This window comes from Crocodylus porosus, unplaced genomic scaffold, assembly GCF_001723895.1.
Source record: "Crocodylus porosus isolate Cpor-Errol unplaced genomic scaffold, CroPor_comp1, whole genome shotgun sequence".
NCBI lineage: Eukaryota > Metazoa > Chordata > Crocodylia > Crocodylidae > Crocodylus > Crocodylus porosus.
In genome coordinates, this window is record NW_017728949.1 from 49,372,699 (window position 1) to 49,398,351 (window position 25,653).

Below are 25,653 nucleotides of genomic sequence, written 5' to 3' on the forward strand. Positions count from 1 at the left end.
ATGTCTATGAAATCTATGAAATCAAACTACTACAGTCTCAGTTCCATTGACTGTATCAAGCAAAAATATCAAGAGGAGATTTTTCTATAGTTAACTTTGGACAGCATGAGAAAGAGAGAATCCAGCGAAAGAATATTGCTTATTTAATGGCAGCAATAACTTCAGATCCTTGACTTTTACTTTTGGATGTTTTTACTAATAAAGATCAAAGGGTACATCTCAACAGTAGTCAATAGCAATAAAAAAACAATGGAGGTTCATTAGAAAGTAGTGGAATCCATTCTGAAGCAATATTTTCAAAACCTAGAGAAAGATTTTTCTCTCTCACAAACTTAGTGCACTTTAAAGACAGTTTACACTAGTCTTAAAATTGCTCCTTCGTGTTGCAACTGGTTCTTACAGTACCAGAAAATCCTTCTGGACAGATCAGATTTCAGCATTCCAATGAAATAAAAGAACTTGTTTTTGTATTTCATTGTGGCAAAAAGAATTCCTGGCTCTGCCACACTTACAAATAGTAGATGGCATATCTAATCATATCAATCATCAATATGTTCTACCAAAGGATGCATCTGGAGGATGCAAAATCTCTTTAATGATAAAACTTGAAGATGTCTCAGCTTAATACCATGAGATAATGTATTTTAGATTTCTTGCAGTTGAATGATGGGAGTTCTAACAGCTTGATTTTAACAGGTACCATGTATATTCTGGGCATCTCTAAGCATAATGGATTGCATTAAAGATGTACAAATTCTTTACAGCTCTCTGGAACATAACTTTTAATTGTAAGCAATTGAAGGATTCAGCTGCTCACATGATGACTGCACATGTGTTATTATGGACACATGGAATTTCATAAACAAAGAGACCACCTGCAATATTTTAGAGCTTCTGTTAGAAGTACTGTACTTGGAAAATGAGATATATAACTTTGAAAAATACCACAGCTTCATATGCCTTTAACAAATTCATTAAAGTAGAATCCAAAATTTTGGGGATGGAAAGGAGGGAAAAAGTATAGAGATTATTGGAAAAGAAGCCAGATTAAATTTATATTAAGCTAAAAGAAGCTAAATTAAATTTATATTAAGTGAATAGTGTTGTACGTGTGAATTAAATTAAGCAAATAGCTACTTCTGCATGGCTGCAATTTTCTGCCCATGATGCAGAGCTTCCTGTGCAGTAGAGAAAATATGCATAACTTGATAGCCAAAGAAAAATGTATTAGAAAAGTCTCTGGGAGCCTTATCCCATGAGAGTATCCATCAGCTAATATTCTAGGTCAAATTGTACCATTTTAGGGGCATTTAAAATATCCTGATGACAATGTTTCATCAACAGCAGGTATACACTTGGTGGAACAAGATACGGATATATCTTGTCTCTTTCTAGTTCCTGCTCCACAGGACTAATATTAAGATCTGGGATTTCTCTTAGGCTTGTTTCGACTTATCTAAGAGCCATTCAAATTTGATTTCTTGCTGCCATAGTTTTTCCCTCCAGTAGCTCTAATAAAATGTTGTCAAGGCTTACAAAGTTAAATAAAAACACGAACAAGCTCCTGCATTTTTTTTAACATTTTTTATATCTCTGTATTCAATTTTAAAGCATTCCCCTGTATTATAACACAGAGCTGGGGGGACATTACATTTTGCAGTTGGATCATCCTGTTTACAATCTAAGTCAAAAAAACATTAAGTTAATAGAACTCATGTAAAGGCAACTCATATGGGTAAAGGTTTCTGAAGGATCTCTGGTCCAATCTGTTTTCTCTTTGTTTCATTGTGTTATGCTATGTGATATATATTGATATATCAATTGTTCAAGTACTAAAATAAATCTTTATGCTAACTCCCACATTCATGGCCATTTCTTGTCCTCACATCCCATATGCATTTCCATAATTATATGTTTTTCACAAACTGACCTCTGTGGTTTCACCATAGTCAATCTGGATGCCAAATTTTGAGACTGACTCTAGAATTAGAATCTGATGTGTGCTTTCAGGTAATTGCACCTAAGGCCCTCTCTACAGGTACGGATAAAGGCGTGATTGTATCTAATACATGATTCACACAATTGTGCCTCCTGCCATGCCACACATGCAAGGTTAAAGGCACGACTGTGAGATTGGGCACTAGATCCTATCATGCCTTATTGCTGGTGTAGGAGGAAGCAAGCTCCCACAACTGGGAGCGTCACACACTCTAATGAAGAGGTCCCAGGTGCAGGGGCTCCCCACGCATCCCTGGGTCAGGAAACCCCCAGGATAAGAGGATTGCCACAGGGGCAATTCCTCCTGCCCTGGGGGTGTGGAAAACTCTTGGGGTCAGAGGTTTCCCCCATTCCTGGGGTGGAGGAATTGCCCCTGTGGTGATCTTCTGGCCCAAGGGGTGTCCCATACTGTGGATCCCCTGGGATCATGGCTGCCTTGAACCCTAAGGCCTGGGCTTTCATGCTGGGCATGGTGCACCCCTGTGGTTGAGAACCCTGCCAGCTGATGGGGCTTGCAGCCATGGGGGAGACCCTGCTACACATACAAATTGAAACTTGATAGTAACCAGCTATAAAGTTAGTACACATTGGAACTAACTTTATAGCTAGGGACCTGAGCTACTTAAATTGTAGTCTTGAGATTTTTGTGGGAAATAGTGGTTTTCATGATCACTGTGAAAAATGGCATTTCCCATGATTTTACACGGAATCCCCCCCTCTCCCTCTAAGCAATAAAAGCTTACCAGAATACAAAGAAAGCATGGCAATCTCTTCAGGCACAGAGCACATGGCTTGAGAGAGCTCTACTGAGAGGCTGAGCTAGTGACAGACTCAGTGAACCTGTCAGTCAGGAAAGCAAAAGGGTTTTTTTGTGCCACCTTTTCACAAGTCATATGCAACGCTGCCGCAATGCTGCAGTCTAAAGGTAATGAGTGAAAAGAAATCCAAGGAAGCTGAATGCATTTCAGCTCAGGATCATGTAAGGCAGTTCCCTGTAGGAACCTTGCATGCAGATGGTGGTAAATTGTTTTGCTCATTGTGCAAGTGACTCTGGATGTGTTGAGGAAAAAACAGCATTGATTGGCATTTAGAGTCCAGATCATACATAAGGCTGCTGCAGAAGCTGAAGGTCAGAGCAAGAAACAAGTGTTATTATGTTCTTGATCTGTAAAAGAACCACTGAATGCAGTTTGACAAGACGAGAAGATACATGGATGCCAGTGGAGGCATTCATGGCCACCAACATGCCTCTGGAGAAAATTAATAACCCTAAATTAAGGGACTACTGAAACAAACACAGGCCAAATAGTTTCCTATGTGAAAACAAGTTTTGCTAACATTGTCTACCAGGAGTTCATACATTCATTTTGTAGACTGAATGTATGAGTTCATACATTTAGTCTACAAAATCTGCATTGGCAAACTATCAATCAATCTCGATTTGAAGCAGATGAAGGAACAGATGCCCAAGATAACTATGTTCTGCACATTTTATTTGTCCCTGGGAGATGGACAGAGCGCGACCTGCTTGTTTTTAAAATAGAGCCCATTTGCCTCATGTCTGTCAATTTTTCTGCCATGGCACAAGTTGTAGTGAAGGGTGTTGTAAATTACAGCTTAGAATTTAACAAAATCTTAGCATTTCTGTTTGATAATGCAATGTATATGTGCAAAGCTTTCTCTGAGGTGGTCCATGGAATGATACCCAATGCAATTCATGTTACCTGCAATGCACACATCCTTTCTTTAGTACTTGATATCTGGTGTGCACATTTTCCTGATGTGGATAGCCTGGTTTCCTCTTTTTAAAAAGTGTTCAAATATTGCCCGGGTTGTAACCGTCAATACAGGAAGTCCATCTCTAATCAAAGCAGGGATATACATGCAACTCTGTCACATCCACCAGAACCAGTGCATACTAAGTAAAATTTGTGGTTTAATGCAATTTGTTACGATGATAAAGAATATGAAGTACCACCAGCAATTTGTGTGCAAGGAGCTTGATATCACACCCAGCCTACAGCGCATGCTTAAACTACATGATATCTTAAGACAGGGTGACATTGAAGATCAAGTTAAGTTTGTGGCTGAAAATGTGATCCTGCTCATTGAGCTTCTAACATGGTTTGAAAGTTGGCAGGCTTTGATCCACCGATCATACAACAAGTTGATGGATTTGATAAGCTGGGTTGAACACATGGCATCGCAACAACCTTCAAACTGTGAAAACCAGCAGAGATAAGAACTGTTCCAAGCAACAGCTGTAATGTTGAATCAATACTACAAGTACAATCAAACACTACAAATATGATCAGTCACTACCACTGCAGTTTATAGGACTGGCTGCCTCCTTTTATAGTTCTGTGTGTATTTTTTACCCCAATTAGGTGCCTTTTCTGAGTTTTGACTCTCAGCTACTGAAATCAGTCCCTGAATGGCAGAAAGAACATGACAAGGAACATGCTGCTTACATGTACTGTGTTTAAAAGTACCAGATGCCTTTAACTGTGACTGTGTTTTGGGATTCTTTTTCTGACCATTTTCCACATATCTACAACTTGGCAATGCTGTCTTACCATTCCAACCAATTTAGGGATGAAGAACATGAGATCTCAGTATATGAGTAAGTGTCAGCTGCAGCCACTGGTGGATGCATGCTAGTGTTTAACAACTAATATGGATTATTTCTATCAAGGTTAGCATTATTTAGTATTACTAAACTTTTTGTAGAAAAAGTAGCAATCCTATTAATCAATTATATTAGTAGTTGCAATTCATATTGTGTATAAATATATATTCATAATGCATTTAAATTTAGATTTAAATTTAATACTTACATTTATAATAATGCAGTAATGTATTTGGTATTTCTATAGACTTTATTTAATTAAGCCTCAGTTTTTGCCTCTCAGCCAAGCAGTGGTGAGGGGCAGGGCCACTAGGGCCCCTTGGCCAATCAGTGGCAAGGGGGGCTTGCCACAAAAAGACCACAAAATTGTCTCTGCACAACCTAAGTGGTATGCAAAAATCCCTTTCTCTTGCTGTGTTTTAGCTATGTTCATGTTTATAGCTGGTTTGGAGTTTTTTATTGGGTGATAGCTACTTTGCAGTGTAGCTGGTCTCCGGATAATTAAACAATTAACCAGTTAATTGGGCAATACCTCTAATGTGTAAAGGTGACTTATGCTTTGCTATTCAACCTAGTAAAATTGTGGAGTTAAAATAAAAAGCTGTTTTGAAGTCCCTAACCCTACGGGGTGTTATCATCTCTGGGGCTTTGTGTTCAGATTTGAATCGATTAAGCCACTGCAATACTTTAGCTATTTCTGATACTTACATTTGTTTGATGTGATTAATACAGGCACAAGGAAAATATTTTGAAGGTCTGAAAAGATAATGTTGAAATCATGTATCAGACTTGTGCTCAAACACCCACAACACTTCAAGCTCTATATACACAGCAGCAGTGCGTAGGTAACAGTAATCTTTCTACATGGTGTAATCTTTCCCCAATTTAGAATATATAGATTAAGAAGTAAGAAGAGCAAGGGCAGCAGTTTCCAATGAAAATGATTTATACCAATTACCCTGTGGGGTTTTTTTTCTTTTTCAAGCTTACTTACCTCACTTCCAGAGAAGTGATATGCTAAATTGGTATTTTATATGAAATAATCAGGAAAGGGTTCATGCATGTTAATGCCTGGTGCTTGGCGTGAAAGAGTGAGTGAGGAGAGACAGAGAGATACCAAACGGCTCTCCTGTTTAAATAATATGAGTCTGATTCTGCTCCAAATGACATGAAAGAGAGACAGCACAATCAGTCCTTATACTTCTTTTTGCATCTTCAGCAAAAGACGACAGTGTCATCAGTATTGCTAGTTTGGCAGTAGTGAGGAGAAAGAACTCAAACACATTTTTCTTCTTCTGTTCATTGCAGAGATGCTACTCCATTTTAATTTAAGAACACTGCCACATTTTTCTTTCTATTAATACCATAAGCCCAGACCCAAAACATATCTCTCTGTAGCTACCAAGTTACAATGTGCTAAATTACCAGTTTTCTTTTACCTAATAAGCAATGCTATTCCTAGTAGACGCTCATAGTTGGTGCAGAACTACATAGCATATGCAGTGTCTCTGGCATGTTATTAGTGAAGAGTCAGGTTCTTGGAAACTGTTCCTATAATGTAAACTTTTAAATGGTAGGGCAACACATGTGCAAAGATAAATATGACAATCAGGCAATGTGTTTTTCCTTCTTCAGGTAACTTCTGCATTGTTAAAAATTACAATTGTGAGAACATGAATTAGGATTAGAGGCTCAATAAATAGTAAATTCCTATGAAATGCTGTAAAAGACTTTGCATGAAATGCCATATATGCCCTGATGTGTGCATGTAGGGAGAAAAGCTCCTTTGTAATGTCAAAGCCAGAGAGAGCAGTTTTTTAGAGAATGGGATATGCAAAACAAACTCCTTCACTTCTTTAATCTAGCAAGCAAAAATGCAATATCCCATGCATGGGAGTTGAAATCATCAGAATCCTATGTGGAAATAAGGTACCTATTTGTACCAACAGTACTTAAAAACCAATGGAAGGTGGAATTCTACATTCTTTGGAGTACTTCGAACTGGATGTGAAAGAACTGTTCTATTTTAAATGCAACTCCTTGGATGAATACAGAAATCACTGGATAAAATCTGTGGTCTGCCTTATGGCCTGCCACACTAGATGGTTATAATTGTCCTTTTTTTCATCCCTAAGATAGGTTTAAATATTGGTTGGCACCAGCTTCCCAACATTTCCCTATGTCTAGAAACAGAAGTATGTAAACTATACAAAACTGAACCTCAGGCTAAGTTTACCTCTCCTTAAAAGTGGGCAACATTGCATTTGCCTCATAGAGACCTCACAAGGCTTAGCTGATTTATGATTATAAAGTGCTTTCATGTTTTCAGCTGAAGGTATTACTAGAGTAAGTATGTACATAAAGTAAAAAAGACTTTGCATGAGATACCCTAGATGCTTTTATTTGTGCATGTGTCCAAAGGCCTGATTGTGAATTGGTATAAAATTGTTTGTGCTTAAAATGTGCTATTTACCATATTAATGTTTCCTGCAATTCTACCCAAGTCTTAATCAGTACAATATGCTACTCTCTTCTTCACAGAGCAAAAAGACAGTATTCATCATACAGAAATCAGAGCCCTAATAACCACTGCAACCATGTTTCCTTTAAATGTTTTATTTTCTTTCAGAATTTAAAAATAGCAGCACCCCAAATTAATATAAACTTTGATAAATAAGTAATTACATCAACAATTACAGCACATTATTGGCCTGAATAACTCATGATGAATAAGAAAAAGAACATGACAAAATAAGAATCTTTCTGATTTCAATATATGCATGCCTTTTTGCAGTTTTTCTCATCCAAGAATTTAATCCAAGAAGTCCTGTAAGCCTGAGAGACATGAATGCCATGCTCCTTTCCCACAACAAAATATCCATGGTAAAGACAGAAACGTAGCCCCAAATAGAGTTAGTAAAGAACAGACAAATTCAAGATCAATAAATACTATGGTCACATCCAAACTAGTGCACACATGCAGTTTGTGGCACCTCAAACCTGTTTGTGGCACTGCCGACTGCACACAGTAAATGTACAACTGTGTACCACATTGCAAATTTGCAGCACAGTGCCAAAAATCAATACTGGGATGCCCTTTAATAAAAAATTAATACCAAAAATCAATATTAGTATTAAAAACAAAACAAAACAACCTACTGCAAAAAGCCCTGTGGTGAACATGGCAGCAATACAGACCACCAAAAATGGAGCCAGGCCATCAAGAACCATGCCCTAGCTGCCAGCCAGGCTTCGTGTAACCAGATCAGCACCACTGCTTTCTTGAATTGGCCATAAATCTCTTGGGAATAAATGTGTAACTATTTCCATTCCATGTTATTTTATGTTTTTTTATTGTTTCTAACAACCCTATGCCTACAAATCACATGAGCAGCTCCACCTGATTACAAGGGCTGTAGTTCAAGGACATGATATGTCCCTTCATTGATGACACTTTGATGTTTATTGTATTTGATTTGTAACTCCACACTTATGGTTGAGCTGATGTTTCCTTTACAAAGTCTAATTTAACGTGGTTACAAAAACTACTCTGTATCTCATTTCACTCCAGGGAGAAAATGAAATGAAAACCTAAAAGCAATACTTTTTTTTCCCAGATTAAAATGCCCCAAACTGATTAATCCATTAATTCATTAAAAACAGAGTTTAAAACAAAAAGGCCACATCTACAAACATATTTTCTGTTTCTCTTGTCAAAGTCCTTGCTCATCTAGGCAGTAAGGCTGAGGGTCAATAGATCAAGAAAAGTCACAATCTAGATGGTATGGCTACGCTAAGTGATATCATTCTTGCATCAGACCTTCAGGGATTTCTCCATAAATTTAGAGTAGAACAATACTTTCCCATATAATTTAAGAATATCTAAAAAAAAGTCTTTAGAAATTCTTGATACTAAACTTCCTGGGTCTTTTCCCTTTGAAATGACTTGTTTCAAAATTTTATATTTTTTTTAATATTTAATGTATTCAAAATCCAAATATTATATTTTCTTTCAACTCAAATGAATATTTTGTTTTAACAAAATTAAAATGATGGACTGATCAGAGTAAAACTCATGAGTTGCAAAAATGTTATGAGCACAAGTTTTTTAGGGAAAAAAAATCCCATTTAGATCAATCCAAAACATTCACAAGTATGAGTTAATTTTACCAGTTTATTTTGGCTAAAGTAAAAACTGAAATAAAATTAATTGAAAGCTTATAGGGCTTTCATTTAGACAACTTTAATACAAAATGTTATGATTTTTCACTTCATTTTTTTTCAAAATTCGTATTAACATTTTCAAAATAGTGAAAATATTTTCTGAAAATTAAATGATTTCTTCTAATTTGATCAAAATGTTTCACCCACCCCATAATTATTTTTTAGTTTTCAGTTCAAATAGATCCAAAGCAACTTTTTTCTTGTTCATCCAAAGAGCTAAGAATAATTTTTTTTTACTGAACTGTAGATGTTAGCTTTTGCTGTTAATATATTCTGTCAGCAAAATATAGCATTCATTAGAGACAATGAGGTCAGTGGGAAATATAATTTTTACTGTCTTTCTGTAAGGTGATGGACCTTATTGTTTTCACTGAGGTTAGAAAAGGTATCTCATTTACTGACTATTATGACTAATCAATACTGTGAGTTAAAACAAGGTGTAGTTACTAGATATATCTTGTGGGGTAGTCTATAATTTCATTTTAAATTGCTTAGCAATTTACAGCAGAATCTATAGGAAGTGAAAGAGAACAATAAAGTGGCAATACCCATCAGCAAGACCCATTTAGAAACTATCACTTTCTTCCTAGTAACTCTGTCCATCCACAAGTTAAAAAATTAACAGTGCACAGGAAGTAGGATTAAATACTATATTTTTATAAAGTCTCTATTAAATAGCTGTAAATTTCACCTTTATTGGTAAGTATAACCATGTGAAATTTATTTCTTTTTTACTTTCTAGGATTAGCTTTGGAAAATTGATCTTGTAATACTCTTGTACTCAATAACAATAAGTGTATTATTTTCATTTTATAATAAAAAAACCCCTATGAATTAAAATTCATTGAAAAACCTGAATGAGATGTAAATAATTGAGGATAAAGTATTCTTAATTAGTTTGCCCAAATTAAACTTCCTGATCTGTTTGATTTTTAAAAGATTTTTAAATATCTGATTCAACTCTTCGGTGTTAAAAGATTTTTAAATATTCAACTTCTATTTTTATGAGTAAATTAAAGACTTTTATTTATATCTGACACTTAGTCATGATATTTGCAGAATATGTGATATTTTTAGATCAACATCAAAAAAAGCAGATCGGGGAGCACAATTCAAGCCATGTTTGTTGCACTTTAAACACTGATATACTTATTGAATTTTACCACAGTCAAGCATAATACAGACCTGGAGCCTAAAAATTCCACCTCTCCAGTAGAAGCGTCTTTCTCAGGAAGTAAGTCTTGTTCCATACAATTTACTGTTCCCAGCAGTGAATCTCCAATGGGATAGGTGAACATTTTATAATCTATGGCTCTGCAAATTTCTATGCAAGAGGATCCCTGTGCTCCTGCATGATCACCAACACAAGCAGAGCCCATGATCTGTACTCTTGGTCTAATGTTTCTAAAAAGACTAACATTTCAGGTATTAACAATTTTGAAATGCTGAATTTTAGATCCTTGAAAAGAGGCCTAAATGCAAGAAAATAGTGAGCATCACCTTGTGAAAATCTGTAAGTTGTTCACCCATAAATGTATGTGTTTAAAATCATTAATCAATTTCAGATAAAAAATTTTTTAGATAAAAAAAAGTATAGGAAATTCCGCAGTAGAGATAAAAATCAGCATTTACCATATTTAATATGTACAAGGGCCATCATTAAGTAGTCAATATATACTGCTACAACTTCAACACAGTAGAATCTGAGACATAGCAAATCTCATGCTCTAAGTCTAATGAAGTACTACATTTTCTCAGATACCATTGGGTGTTACAGTGCAAGTATTCTGACTTTTTTATGGCAGCCATGTGACTTAATTTGTCCTACCATAACCAGATCTGGCCTTAGGGGTGGGCAACTTGGGTGACTCAGGGAGACAGACCACTCATATACACGGGCACCACAACTGGCAAGTAGTAGTGCCAGCCTGGGGCATTGCTTGGGGTCCTGTGTGATGCTGAGGTTGTAGGGAGCTCAGCAGGGTGGGCTGGGGTGGGGCAGGGTTGGACTGAGCTGTCCGGCATTCCTTGTGTAGAAGCAGCAGCAGCAGCAGCAGTGCCTGCTCCAACTGAGGAGGCCAGGGGCAGGTAGGGTGGGCCAGCACATGCAGGTGCTTATACAGTAAGCACATGCGTCTACATGTGCTCATGCTTACCATACAGTAAATGATGCTACTCACAAGTGAGTTTGCTACCTGCAAATGCAAGTACCAGATTTATTCATGATTAGTTATAGTGCAGTAACACACTTGTAGATGCTAACTAGGAGCAAATTTGCTCCTAATCAGCCCTGCCACTAGGGGGCTGGCCTGAGGCTAGCTCCAGGATTCCAGGCTGGGAGCCTCTCCTGTCCCAAGGCAGGGCCAGCTCTATGCCTGCTCTATGCCCAGACCCTTAAAAGCCTACAGGCACGGTGAGCCCTGGGGTACATGCAGACAGTCTGAGGCCTCATTAGACCACTGTGTCCCCCTAGGCAGGCTGCAGCTGAGTAGGTAGGTGGGGGTCCTTGATGAGGAGGAGCAGGACCACCACAGCACCCAGCTGCAGGTCCAGCACCCTCAGTACAAAGCAGCCACTCTGCACGAGGCCTGGCAGGGCAGAGTTAAGGAACATGTGGGTGTTGTAGGCACTGCCCACCCAGCTGGCACTCATGAGCCTGAAGTCTCTGTAGTGATCCATGATGGCCTGGAGCACCATGAAGCTAAAGCCACTCCAACTGTAGTAGGGGCAGTCACTGTAGGGTGGGTAGGTATTTCATAGATTTCATAGACATTAGGGGCTATAAGGGACCTCAGGAAATCATTGGGTTTAGCCCCACCACCATAGGCAGGAAGTCAGCTGGGATCAAGTGACCCCAGCAAGAAATATATCCACCTATTTTGTGAAGGAGTCCAGAGTAGGTGCTTGCACCACCTCTGGGGAGAGTTTGTTCCAGACCCTAGGCACACACACCGTAAAGAACTTTTTTTTTTATGTTTAGTCTATATTGGCCTTCCTGAAGTTTATAGCCATTAGACCTTGTTATTCTTTGGGGAGCTCTGGTGAACAGCTGTTCTCCCAGGTCCTGATGTACAACTCTTATGTAATTGTAGGCTGCCACCAAGTCCCCCGTGAACCTTCTCTTCTCCAGACTGAAGAGTCCCAAATCTCTCAGCCTCTCCTTGTACAACCTTCCCTCCAAGCCTTGGATCATACAAGTGGCTCTCCTCTGGACTCTCTCAAGCTTCTCCACATCCTTCCTGAAGTGGGGGACCAAATACTGGATGCAGTACTCCAGCTGCAGACTCACCAGAGCCGAGTAAAGTGGGAGGATGACTTCCCTGGTTTTGCTTGAGATGCATCAGTGGATGCACACCAAAGTTGGGTTAGCTTTTCCAGCCACAGCATCCCATTGGTGGCTCATATTCATCTTGTGGTCAATCAAGACCCCCAAGTCCCTCTTGGTGGTGCTAGTGAGTGTAGCGCTGCCGAGCCTGTAAGTATGTTGGGAGTTCTTACCAAGGTGCAGCACCTTGCACTTCTCTGCAATGAAGGCCATCAGGTTTTATGGTCGGCCCACTTTGAGAGTGTGTCCAGGTCAGCCTGAATCCCTAGCCTATCCTGAAGTATGACCGCCCTTCCCCATAATTTGGTATCATCTGTGAACTTGGCTAGTTCTCATCTGACTCCCAAATCCATATAATTGATGAAGATGTTAAAGAGTACTGGCCCAAGTACCAAGCCCTGAGGGACTCCACTGGTAGCCCTGTGCCACATTGATTTGCTTCCTTCAATTAGTACTCCTTGGCTCCAACCCTGTAGCCAGTTGCCTAGACATTGAACCATATGATGATCAAGGCTACAGTTTCCCAGCCTAACCATGAGGACATCATGTGGAACTAGGTCAAAGGCCTTCTTGAAGTCCAGGTATATGACATCCACATCATCTTCCTTATCCAGGGCACATGTTGCCTGGTCATAGAAGGAGATGAGATTGGTCAGGCAAGACCTGCCAGTCACAAAACCATGTTGGCTGGCATTCAGAAGCTTGCCTTTTGTTAATCTAGCATTGATGGATCCCTTGAAAATTTTCTCTAGGATTTTTCCAGGGATGGATGTCAAACTGATTGGTCTATAGTTCCCCAGATCATCCCTCCTTCCTTTCTTGTAGATAGGGACCATGTTGGCTATTTTCCAGTCACCTGGGACCTCACCCAAGCACCACAATTTTTCAACTATCTCTGCCAAGGGGGATGCAATGATGTCTGCCAGCTCTTTCAAGGCTCTTGGGTGCATTCCATCTGGGCCCACAGACTTGTGAATGTCCAATTTCTCACGGTGTTCCCTCACCTGATCTACATCAATTTTGGGCCTGGCACCCACTCCTGGGTTGGTCTGTGCCATTCCTGGCAGTGTGATCCTCCTGGGAAGGTGAAAAACTGAAGCAAAAAAGTCATTTAGGAGATTGGTCCTTTCTTGGACGTTGGATGTCAGTTGCCCCATTGAATCTCTCAGGGGCCCAATGCTATCTTTGTTCTTTTTCTGACTTTGTACATATCTGAAGAAGGACTTTTTGTTGTCCTTGACTCTTGTAGCTAACCTGAGTTCAGTTATTGCCTTGGCTTTTCTCAACCACTCTCTACAGGTGTGGGTGAGTGCAGAGTAATCCTCTTTGGTAATGCTTCCTGTTTTCTAGTTGGTGTAGGCTACTCTTTGGAGCTTAATGAGGATCAAGAGTTCTTTATTCAGCCATGGGGGCTTCCTTGCCCATTGACTGCTTTTCTTGCGATACGGTATGGCTTTGCCCTGTGCTTCAAGGATTATGTTTTTGAGAGATGAGCATTCCTCGTGTACTCCCTTTTCGGGGTGAGGGGGAAGGGGGTATGGCCTCTAATTGCCTGACTGACCTATTCTCTCAGCTCGTGGAAGTCATCCCTCCCAAAGTTAAGGACTTCTGTTTTACTGAGGGGTTTGCCTGCTCTTTGATGAACTAAGAAGGTGACCAATTCATGGTTGCTGTCACCAACCTTCCCCTCAATCTGCAGATCCATATCAGGGACGTGGGTCCCGTCCAGGGCTCCAATGCACTGGGGGAATCCCAGGGCATGGAACTCTGCCGCCACTGCCAGGGGGTTGTCCATGTGGAGCACCGTGTGCCTCAGCAGGTCCTAGAGTGTGCCGCGCACCTCCAGGATGGCCTCCCTAGCAGGATGGCCTTGCCTACCCCTAAGAGTTGGTCCACATAGTGGAGGCTGCTGGGTGTGGCCAGCTTGAGCAGGGCGATGGCCAGCCGGTGTCCTGCTGCTCCAGATGTGGCCTGAGCTGCCCCAGAAGGTCCTGGCCTGGGTCATCTGGAATGCCTCCAGCCACTGTTCATCATCCCAGGTCTTCTGGATGACATATAGCCACCAATCCTGGTTGCCCCAGTGGGCCCAGAGGCAGTGGGGCTAGAGGCCTAGAAGGGTGAGGGTGGCCCCTATGGTATCATACAGCAGCATGTCATCAGCATCCCTGCCCGGGTCCAGTCAGGATGGGGCCAGGTGGCAGCTGTACAGAGGCAGTGGCCCTGGGATGGTGCAGTGGGGCTGGGCAGGAGGTTGCTGCATGTGGGGAAGCCAGGAGGGCCCAGACAGCCATGAGCCAGCTGACAGTCAGCATGGCAGGCCAGCAGGGCCAGTGCGGTGCCCAGCAGGGGCCTAGAGCACTGGTCATCCCTGCCAGAGGCAGGGTCTGGAGCAGACATAGCATGAGGAGGCAGACCAGTCTGCATCCCCAGCCAGGCTTATCCCGTCTCACCTCCTCCTCACTCCTTTTGTCAGCCAGGCCTCACTGCTGCAGCTAGGGAGCAGAGGGGTGGGGCCAGCCCTGTTCTCTGGAAGACAGCCCAGCCCAGCCCAGTGCTACAAAGTATGCTAGGAGACTGCATTTTAACTTGAACCAGGAAGGGGTCTAGGACAGAAGTTTCATAAACCAGTTTGACCCAAATCAGTTCAGTCTCATACTACGTTCAACCAGGTTTATTTTAAACCTGATGTGCACTGAACATCTGCTCTGTACACTTAACCCAGTTTATATGTAACTTTTGTCCCTAGACTTAGTGCTCAGTCAGATACATGTGAAGAAGCAGTTTGATTTGCTACTTCAACTCTTTTTGTTCTGACAATTTGACATTTGTCTTCAAAATGTTTCAAAATATGCAGATAATTTACCACTTCAGTGTAGCAGTTCGCAACTGAATTTCTTCCAGTGTCCTACAAAGGCAAAGGAATCATTCCTGCCAATTAAAAAGGCTTTTCGTTTAACAGAAACTGAAGTTGTGTTTTCCAAAGGGTCAGAGGGGGGAGGAGAATAAGATGAGAATTCAAATTCAGTTTGATGAATAATTTAGAAAGGATAATTTTTGTCCGGCTAACCAGGAATATTTAATCAAAACACCTTCACAAGGATTTTATGGTTATCTTACAAAAGAGGCACAAGTAATATGAACTCCTCTTCTAGTTCTCTGGAATGCTTCTGTTTTTTAAGGAAAAATGATATTGCCCATCTTTCCATTGTTTCTGGAATAAAGAATGAAGGAGATTGCTCAATAAATAGATTGGTTATAAGAAGCCATCATGTGACATAGAAAGAGCTTTATGCATGGCTAGGTCACCCAAACTTGACAGCCAAATTGACCATTCGTATGGCCCCTGACTACTACCTGTAAAATATGCATGCTTTGCATTGGAGCAGACTACGTCTTCTGTCATCTTGCATACCAAATAGGAACCCATGGGTATCATAGATTGGAATCACAGAGCCTATGCCCTCTCCCTTTCTGTGTGATCTCTCTCTGGTAATTACCTGCTGAGACCAGTAATCTTAATGAACTGTAGCTCAGTATTCAAGGACTACACTGTGAAACTCTGTGGGCCACATATAATGCAAAGGCTACTTTTTGGGTAGTCCTGGAGAATTAAAATCTACAAACTGAAGAAGGGAAAGGAAAAGTGGTTGAACAAAATAAATTAGTTTAAATATAAGTGATTTCTATTAATGATTTCCATTATTCACTATCTCAGAGTAACCCCATTGAAGAGGATACAAGATTCTTACTCTCTGGGCTCCCTGATCATAGAGATGAAGCAATGAACTTGAGTCATCCAAGTGGCTTGTTGGTGGGATGGGACATCTCCTTAATTAAAAATATAAGGGATGCTGGAATCTGGGAAAGACTAGAATCTCTACAGCTGGTTCAGCATTCATTGACATGAATGGAGGGAATCCCAGTCACTTCCATGGACACTAGGTCAAGTGTCATGCAAGGTCTGACACAGCTCTACTAGAACAAAGTGCCCAGAATGTTACTGACAATACTATTTAATTGCAGGTCCACCAGGCTTATCCTCCCTCTCCCCCACAAACCCCACTGTGCTGGGGTATAGAGAACCCCTCAACTCTTCAGCTTTCAGAGGATCTGCATTCCTGGAACAGGGCTCCCTAATCCCACCCAATCCTCAGAGCTGTTTTCTTTGGCACAAAGCTACAGTATTGCTATATGCTGAAGGCCTCATGTTCCTGCAGATGTACCAAAGAGCATATAAGCAATGGAGGAGACGCTGCAAAGAAACTTCTGCTGCAAGTTGTAGTGGACTGCTCTGCACTGCAGGGATCACTAATTCTCGCTGGACATCAGGCACAGAATTTAGTCTTAAGAGTTTGAGCAAGGAAGATAGGTTTCTGCAGGATGCAAATGAATGGCTAAACAGTGATATTAGTATCTTTAATTTGATCCATACCTGCCTAGCTGCAAACAATCTAGCCAGGTCTGTTGGTCTCCTGTGTTGAGATTACAAGCCAATTTCTATTAAATAAAAATAAGAAACGAAACCAAGAATAAAAGATCCATATTGTTAACAGCATATACGGTATGCTAAGCTAGGACAGCAAATAATACCATTCTTCATCATCTGTGTTTGTTTACCTGTATCAGCTCTCAAAACTCCATTTCCAAATAGCAGCAGCCATGGTAGTGTTTAGTGACCTTTGGCAAAAACACTTCTGTCTTCTGGGACTGAATTGATCTTTTTTCTGGCTACTGCACAGTGATCCAGAGTGTTCTTATTGACCAGAGCTTCCAAGTAGGCAGTGCCACTGTCAGGAGGGGAATTTAATGGATTGCAGCAGGTTTTAGGTTTTAGGGCAGCAGAATAGAACATAAACAGATGCAAGCTGTACTGAAACAAGGCTCCCACACTATTCCCTGAATTTAGACCATTCTGATGCACTGAAGAGTACATGCTTGGAGGGCAGGGGTGCTGATTAATTTCTGCTAATTGTCATTGAATTATTTTGTTTTATCTGGGGGAACTGAGTGGTCTGTTAGTTTATGCAGTATACTTTTTAAGTTTGTCAAGAGCACCTAGAGCAACATATGAAAGTTCTTTTACTATAGTTTGTAAATATCCAAATAAATAAATGCTATACACAAGCAGAGACCAAAAACTTATTGATGTGTAAAGTGTATGGGTGGTGTAAGGACACTGTCAAACCCAATTTAGTTCCCCAATCCTTGCTGCATCCTTTCAGTTATGTTAGGAAATACTTCATTCTCTGACATCTCATTCAGGTTTTCTAGTGAAGTATCTTCTTTCCTCCTCAAAATCTATTTTAACAGCAGTAATACTTAAACAGAGAAATTTACTTTGAGAGGAATATCATAGCATAGGTATTCTAGGAAGGGCCTACAAAATTTGTGTGATAGTCAAGGTTATTAAATCCTGGCTTCTAAATATCCAAGTTGACTACCTTGAAATGATTTGCTGGACTATCAAGCTCCACCAAGGGTGTGGTCCAGTTCAGTTTATGCTTCCCTCTTTCACTGCTATGCAGCACAAACCCAGTGGAATGAGGCAGCCCAGCTCTATTATTTCTACCCAGGTCTGTAGAAATAAATTTAGGACAAACTAGCTCAGGTGGAACCACTCTCCGAATTCAACACAATCATGGATCTGGCTGCCCAGATTGACATCTACCTTAGGGAATGCAGAGAGCCTCATCCTTCTAATGTCATTCCCAATCTGGTGCCAATGGATGAAGGTCTCTGGCACCTATACCAGAAGAAGAGGAACACTGCCAGTGACAGGAGCTGTGCTACTATGGTGGGGCTCTGGGCCATGAGCATGCCATGTGTCCCCAGAGAGGAGGTCAAGGTAAATGAGTAATTTTGGGCATGGGGAAAAGGACCAACTCAGGGTCACTCAGAATCCCCAATGCATCCACAGCTCATGAAGTGTGCAAGAAATCCAGCCCATGGAACCCCCCAACTATTGTAATCTGCCCATCTCCAAGTCCTGGTGCAGAACTGCTCATTCCTCATCCTGACTGTCCTGCTGCAACTCTGGAACTGCAGGCAATTTCATAGATCAGTCTGTGGCAAAAGGTCTACAAATCCCACTAAGGTGAAGGCACAAACCCAAACCAGTAGAGAACATAGATGACTCACCCCTGGATTCAGGGCCTGTGGAGTGCGAGACTACCACCCTGGAGATGAATCTTCTTGGGCATAGGGAGACCATATGCTTTGAGTCCATTCACTCCCCCCACTACCCCTTGATTCTGGGGTTTCCCTGGCTCATGCTCCATGACCCACTGATCAGGTGAGAAGCCCAGGAGGTCCATTTGAACTCTACCAGCAACACTGTTGGAAATGCTAGGGCACAGACCACCCTATAATCCAAGATGGAAGCCAGCCTGCTATCTTGCAGAAGGCAGACATCAGCTACTTCTCCAAACCCTAAGGTGCCCCCCAGACCTGGCTGTGCATGACCCAGCATGACACCAAGCCCTGGGTCTGTGCTATGAACACATGCAAGTATTCATTAGACAAAGTTAACCCATGTTAGATTGGGTTAATCTAGGCCGACCTAAAGTTATTCACCTCCTGCAGTGAACTAATTTAGCTTGGGTGTGCCATTTTTAAATGATTTAAGCCCTGTGAATATCTGCACAACCAGCATTTAGATAAACCTATCCTTAGTTAGGTCGATTTAAAGATGTTGACTGTAAATACCCTAAGAGTGTAAGTAAGAGCACCTCCATTGTCTTCAGTGGAGCTATGCTGATATGGCCCAGTGGAGGACCTGACCCTAAATATTTTTGAAATAATGTTCTACAAATTTTACACACTATAAAGAAAAAGTAAAGCTGTTCTCTAGACTCTTTCTAAGTTGTTCTCTCTCTATTTCTCTTTGTGATCCTAACTCTACTACTTCCTAGGCTTCTCATGCAACATTGTGGGTGGCTCTACCAAGTATCCTCCTTTGCAGTTGCCTTTTCTTCTTTTTGCTTATGGTTGTTTTAAGATGGCAATGCACACACAGTGAAAGCTACTGGAAAACTTTCATGTGCCTTAATGCAACAGCACTTGCAACTTCGAAATTAGTTTAACATTTTATCTCTTCTATTGTAAAATAAGTCCTCCTGTTAAAGGTAAGAATCTTTCATTTAACATGCCTAGCTATATATAAAGAGATAAAGATTTGTCATGTGTTAATATTGTGATTGCATTTGTTACCTTATTCTTGATCTGTTTATATCTTTGTGTACACATACACACAATATATATAAAACACACACACACACACACACACACACACACACACACTATATATATATATATATATATAGTGTGCGTGTGTTATATCTTTTTAGAAGCGATAAAGGGTAAAAACTAATAGGGAAATATTTCATCTGAAAAAAGGCAAATCCACACAGGCCTGAATTCCTTGTGATTTCAAATCTTCCATGGATATTCTGAGTGGGTATGGAATTCAGACTTATTATTGGCCCAGGAAAAGAAACACTTAAAGTAGATAAAAACATAGTAACATTCTTTCTAATGTGAAAAGAGTTGTAGCTCAGCTACAATCCAGCCAGCAGTTCTCAGAAGTCATAGCAGAATATGCCAGTCTGAGTTCAGGAACTTGGCTGTATTGCGTTGTCCCAACTATTTCATCCAATCCACGCAAAATTATGCTCTTGCAATTCACCAGCCAGTGACTCTTCCAATGACATCTGTACCTGGACTTGCAGCCAGTGAGTATGGAGAGGGTTCCATTGCATATACAGTCTCCACTCTTCATCTGCCCTCCTGCCAGTTTACTATGCATGGTTCCAAAATTGTAAGGGTTCTTGGGCTATCCAGAAAAGTAAGGGAGGACAGTGCTGAAGAATTAACATCATCCCACCACCCTTCATACCATGTGCCCACAGGCAGCATTCCACCAAATTTTTCACCCCCTCCATGCAGTGATAAAAAAGGGAACAGCTTGCTTATAATGAGGCATAACATGAACCCTCTTTCAGGACAGGAGTTTATTCTATGTAAAGGCCAGAATAGGACTTACTTTGCACATTAGGATAAAGGAGACATTACCTTTTAATTCCAGAAATGTGGCTATCATATAAAGCAGTGATTCTTAACCAGGGTGTCAAGGCAACCCGGGGTGCCTTGAGATTCATTCAGGGATGTCTCATGGTGCTGTGTAATGTTAGCACTCTTAGGCATGCAAATATGATTCACAAAATAAACCCAGAGATTTCAAAAAGAATCCATAGTGTTGAAAACATTCTGACATGCTGTGATCTTTCTGAGTTCTTTGCAACACAAAAATTGCTTTATTATTCTTCTGTTCTCAAAAACAAGTGAAAACTAAGAGCTGGTATTTTTTGAGGGGCACCTTGAATCTCAAAAGGTTGAGAGCCACGGATCTGAAGAAACTAATTCATGAGTTTGGCCAGTGGAAGCTGCACCTAAGGAACTAAGAACAGGAAGAAGCCCAGAGATGAAAGTCCCAAGAAACTGACTTTAACATAGGCATCCTATTTCATATGAAGAATGATTACACAAAGATGCAACATAAAAAATATGACAAAATGTAGTGTTTACTCAGGCAAAATTCCCATTGATGTCTGCCTAAGTTGGGCTACAGAAAAAGGCCTCCCTCTTTGAAACTCTTCTTCAGATGTTTCGTCTACCAACTAAGCCTGTGGCCTTTTGATAACTAATGTATTCCTCAAAAGCACAAACAAGCATATGAGACAGTATTTTAGTGATGCATTCCAGGAAGTCTTCAGAGCACTAAAAGAATGTAATACCCTTTAATTCCAAATCTGCTCATGCATAACAAAGGTTAACATATACTTCCTCAGAGAATGTGTCTTCGCTAGGGCAAGGGAGGAAAAGACTCAGGTGAATTTATTTAATAATTGATAGTGGAAATAGACTCTAATGAAATTTCCATCATCCAGAAACATGAACTCTACTTTATATTTACAGCCCTTTATTTCTATGTGACTATCTGGCTTGGCAGCTTCCTTGGATTCCCTACTTTAAACAATGAGCAAATTGGCTTCTCTTGTGATAAACCCTGAAAATCACAAAAGATTAGAACAAATAATATGGCCATATACACAGATAACCTGCACTCCACAGTAGCAGTGAATCCTCCATATCTGTCTGCAAGAAGAAATTAGTCTGGAGGCTCCCACTAGTAGAGAATTCCTGCCATGAAGGGAGGCTACAGAGCCTCAGGCTGCATTAATCTTTCTTCATAAATTCTGCAGGGCCTTGAGAAAGAGGGTGGTGGGGAGGAAGTCCTCTGAAACTTTTTCTGTCTTTGCTCCTATTCCTGGCCTGCACAATTTCTCCACAGCTGATTTTGCAGTTAGGTTTTCAATGATAATATGAATCCCAAAGCCCTAAATCAGAGGAGAGATTGTGATCTCCATTCCTCCTCATTTGTACAGATACTTGGGAGGCACGTGGGGTGGGAAGTGGATGTGTAAAATGGAAGATCATGAAAAATACTAGTGAAAAAGCTATTTATGAGATCAACTGGAAATTCTTCAGTAGCTACTGGATTAACTGAAGTACAGGGCAGTCTTTTCTAGCTTTACACTTACATGAAATTCTTCTTAAAAGGGAGTTGAATGGACATGCATACACATTCCATTCAAAAGATAGGCCCCTAAGTGCACATGGTGTAGACTGTAAAAAATGATCCATTATTTGAAATGTAACACACTTGGCAAGTAGCGCATATATCATGCCTGATTTTTATATTAACTGCATTTATATAATAGGAATCCCTCCATAGGACTACTCTGGTGTAATCCTAGAGTATGGAATTACTCTGGTGTAACATTTTGTATGCAAGAGGAGAATTAGAGCCTTTCTCTCTGATTAGAAACAGCCAGGATTTAATTAAAAGAGTAGCAATAGTTTTATTGCAGATAAACCCACTAGAATACTGATGGGTCAAATCCTGGAACCTTCAAGGGACACATTCACCTCAAATGATCTTCTTGTCTACTATCTGACCAGGGTCATTTAAATAAGTTTCCTTTTCCTTCTTTACCATAGGTGACACCTAGTCTTGCATCCCTTTTGGCCCTACTGGTGTGTGTAGATGAAATAGGGACCCTAAATTGAAGTGGTAGGCTGAAATTAATGCGCAATATACTGCCAAGGCATGCAAACACCAACATTTAGCTCACTTTAAAGTATTGTGCACACATGCCTCTCATTTTGTCTACACATGGCCTTTAGGACTACAAGAGTTAACGCTCTTCATTCCTTGGTTAGTTTTATGACTTCTACCAAATGGCCTCTGTGTTTTGCATAAGTTGTGGCCCCTTAGCCTGTCAGACCTAGCAAATGAACCCATTGATATTCAAACTTATTAGGAATTATTTAGCACAAAAGTCCACAGCCATTTCATTTTCCTGTTTGAGTTCTATAACATAGTGTTTGGAGTTTAATTTTAGGATCTAAAAATGGCAACCCCTTATCACATAAGTAATGAGCTCATGGATTTCAATGTATGCTAGTGTTTCCAGGATCAGTGCCCTAGATGGTAGTCAAATCAAGTACTTTCTGAAGATGTGTTCTGATACCAACTTTTAGTGAGCTCCAGGATCATGAAAGTTTATGCTATACATCTCTGATTTGGTTAGCTGATACAGTTTAAAACTACTCTGCCTTCTGCCTTACTTCAGACTAACATGACTAACTTTTATATCATCATTTTACAGCTAAAAATTCATTTCACATGGTTTGCAAGCCTGTAGCGGTAACCAGAAGTACTCAGTGTATGCTGAATATTTTCTTCACCAGGTGCATCTACACACAGCATAAACCATGCTAATATGCTAATGCATAGTAAAATTTACTGCACATTGTTTGTCACTAAAAAAGTGTGTGCTTTTTCTCCTGCAAATTAGGACAGCCTAACGTGCATTTAGTTAGTACCTCACATTAGAGGTACTAAATTTAATGCACAGTAGCAAAAGCACATTAATGAATGTGTAGATGCATCCAGCAGGTGTTCAATCCAAGCTATTTACACCTCCTTAGAGAGATCCTAGAGCTCAGTTTAATTTTCCATGACTGCTAATCTCCTCTGTGCTCGATTGTAGAGGAGATTACCTTGAAATAGTTATTCACTGGTTGCTTTCAGTAATCAATAGTCAACTCTCCAGTATGTACACTTAGTCAACCAGTTCTTGAAATGTCTATATTATCTGCATGGCAACACTACATATTTAGTGTTTGTGTCTTTATATTAAAGATGTAGTTTGACTGTCTCTTCTGTAATGCAAACCAAATATATAGCTATATTCTAATAAGATAGGATATTTTTTAAACCTCTCCAGCCTTTCATTTCAGGCTTTAATATTTAATACATTCATTTCAGGCCGGCAAGTGGCTCCGAAACTAACAGCTAAACAGCTTCTGAGGGATAAGTACAGAATTTAGGGGCCTTAATAGGACTCCCTCATGTGGGAAGTAATGTCTGCAAGAGGTAGTGCTTACAACTCCAAGAGACAGAATGGAGGTAGGTTCTAGCAGTCCCAAGCAAAACCTAAATTTACAATTGTCTTATTAGGTCACATTGCTAATGAAGCCAGGAGTCTCATGCCCATTGAGAAAGTAGAACTCATGAGGTATCACACTATGATGAGTGAGATCATGCAACTTGACCCCCCCCAGCTTCTAATCCAGAATGTATTAGATCATTGGGATAGCTACTATAATACAGATAGTCCATTCTTCATTTAAAAAAAAAAATTAAATCTGTCAAACCACCTTGTGTAAGCAGTAGGAGCATACAACATTATAACATGCAAAGAAACTTCTTCACCATCTTGAACTGAAGTAAAAATATATTTTTGTTTCCTGAAAGAAGCAACAAACAGTTACTGGGGCAGTGCTGCTTTCAGTCATGTTAATATTACATGTTGAAACAAAAACTGGTTGTCTATCTTGTTAATTGAAATGACAAATCAAATATGAAAAGAACACTTGATACACTATTAATAGTAGGTGAAATATCTAGTCGACTGCTGGCTTTATAAACAGCAAAAGGCTGTTTGTCTTTTGCGTTGAAAGGCATTTACTTAACAGTGACTCATGACAGGGACTAGAGTGGTGATATTTTCAGCAATGCCAGAGTAAATAGCTAATTGTTATTTCTTTTCAAGCATTTTTGATAACAATTGTAATAATGGAAAACTTGACCTGGAGTAAAAGTAAATATATTAATTCTTAGCTCAATAGGCCGCATGCAGATGAGCGTGGCCATGCAGTATGCGGTGCTGCAGACTTGTCGGTGGCACTATACATTGCACATTCAGGTGTTTCCTGCACTGCTACCTTGCAGTGAGGGGGCGGGAGAGGTTGACCCTAGGAAATTCCAGGGATAAAAAAACCCACATGGAAAAAAGGTGGGGCGTGCACATGGGGGCAGCATGCGCCATCCGAAACTGGAGCCTGGCCGGCCAAAGCCACGCTGGCTGTCAGCCAGGCTCCCACCTGCAGGAACACCATTGCTGAAGCTTCTGCATCCCCCAGGACCCCAGTAAGGCTGCTGGGAACAGCATAGTTGGTGGCCCCAGGCTCCCCTACCCCACCTGGGGTAACCTGCCATGTGCCAGAGGGTGCATGGCATAGGCGTTCCCTGGGGACAACTGGCAGCAGTACAAGGTGTGCTGCCGCTAGTTGTCCCTGGGGAACCTAACATCTGTGCTCATCTGGACATGGCTGTAGAGTCTTTTCCAAAAATCCCTATTAATAAATATTGTTAGTTTTGTTTTTTTGGAGCGGGATCCTTAGTGTTGTTTCACTGTATTCTAATTATGGACCAGATTTTACTGCCCTTACTCCCCTGAGAAGTAATTTACTCTGCAAGCAGTTCCATGATTCCAGGAGAATTACTTGCTATCCTTTAAAATTAAGTACAGACAAAACTGACTCAAAATCTAAATGGCTAGTGGAAAAGAGTCATTTTAGGGACAAATACTCAGCACATTATGCTGGGAATTATCCAAGTATCACATGATCTCTTCATAAGTAGGCAGTGTTAATTTCTGCTGGCATGAAATGGAATATTTACCCCTTGTTATTTAACCAGTAGTCAGTATGATCAATAAGTCCTGAACCAAGCACTTTGAATTAAACCCTAAAACAGCACATTAGGGGTTCAGTTCCATAGCTTTGGAAATATTAAAGATACTCTGTTTAAAAACAGGATCGTTTTTGTGGTTCATAACTTCAGTTTACAGAAGAGATTCTTGAGAGAAACTAATCTAATCCTAGAGACATGCATCCAGGAGGCAAGAAGAACTGAATTATCAAAGGAAAGGACAGAGATTCCAGTGTAGAGGACAGCAGCATAACAGTGGGGTGATCTGATGGCCACCTATAAGTTTATCAGGGGTGACCACCAGGATCTGGGGGAACGTCTGTTCACCAGAGCGCCCCAAGGGATGATGAGGTCGAA

The 25,653-nt window shown here is 40.5% G+C and overlaps 1 protein-coding gene across 1 annotated transcript in view; it reads left to right on the forward strand.

Moving 5' to 3' along the window:
• KCNH7 (potassium voltage-gated channel subfamily H member 7) overlaps nucleotides 1–25,653 on the forward strand; it is a 384,158-nt gene that overhangs the window by 138,383 nt on the left and 220,122 nt on the right. The window lies entirely within an intron of this gene.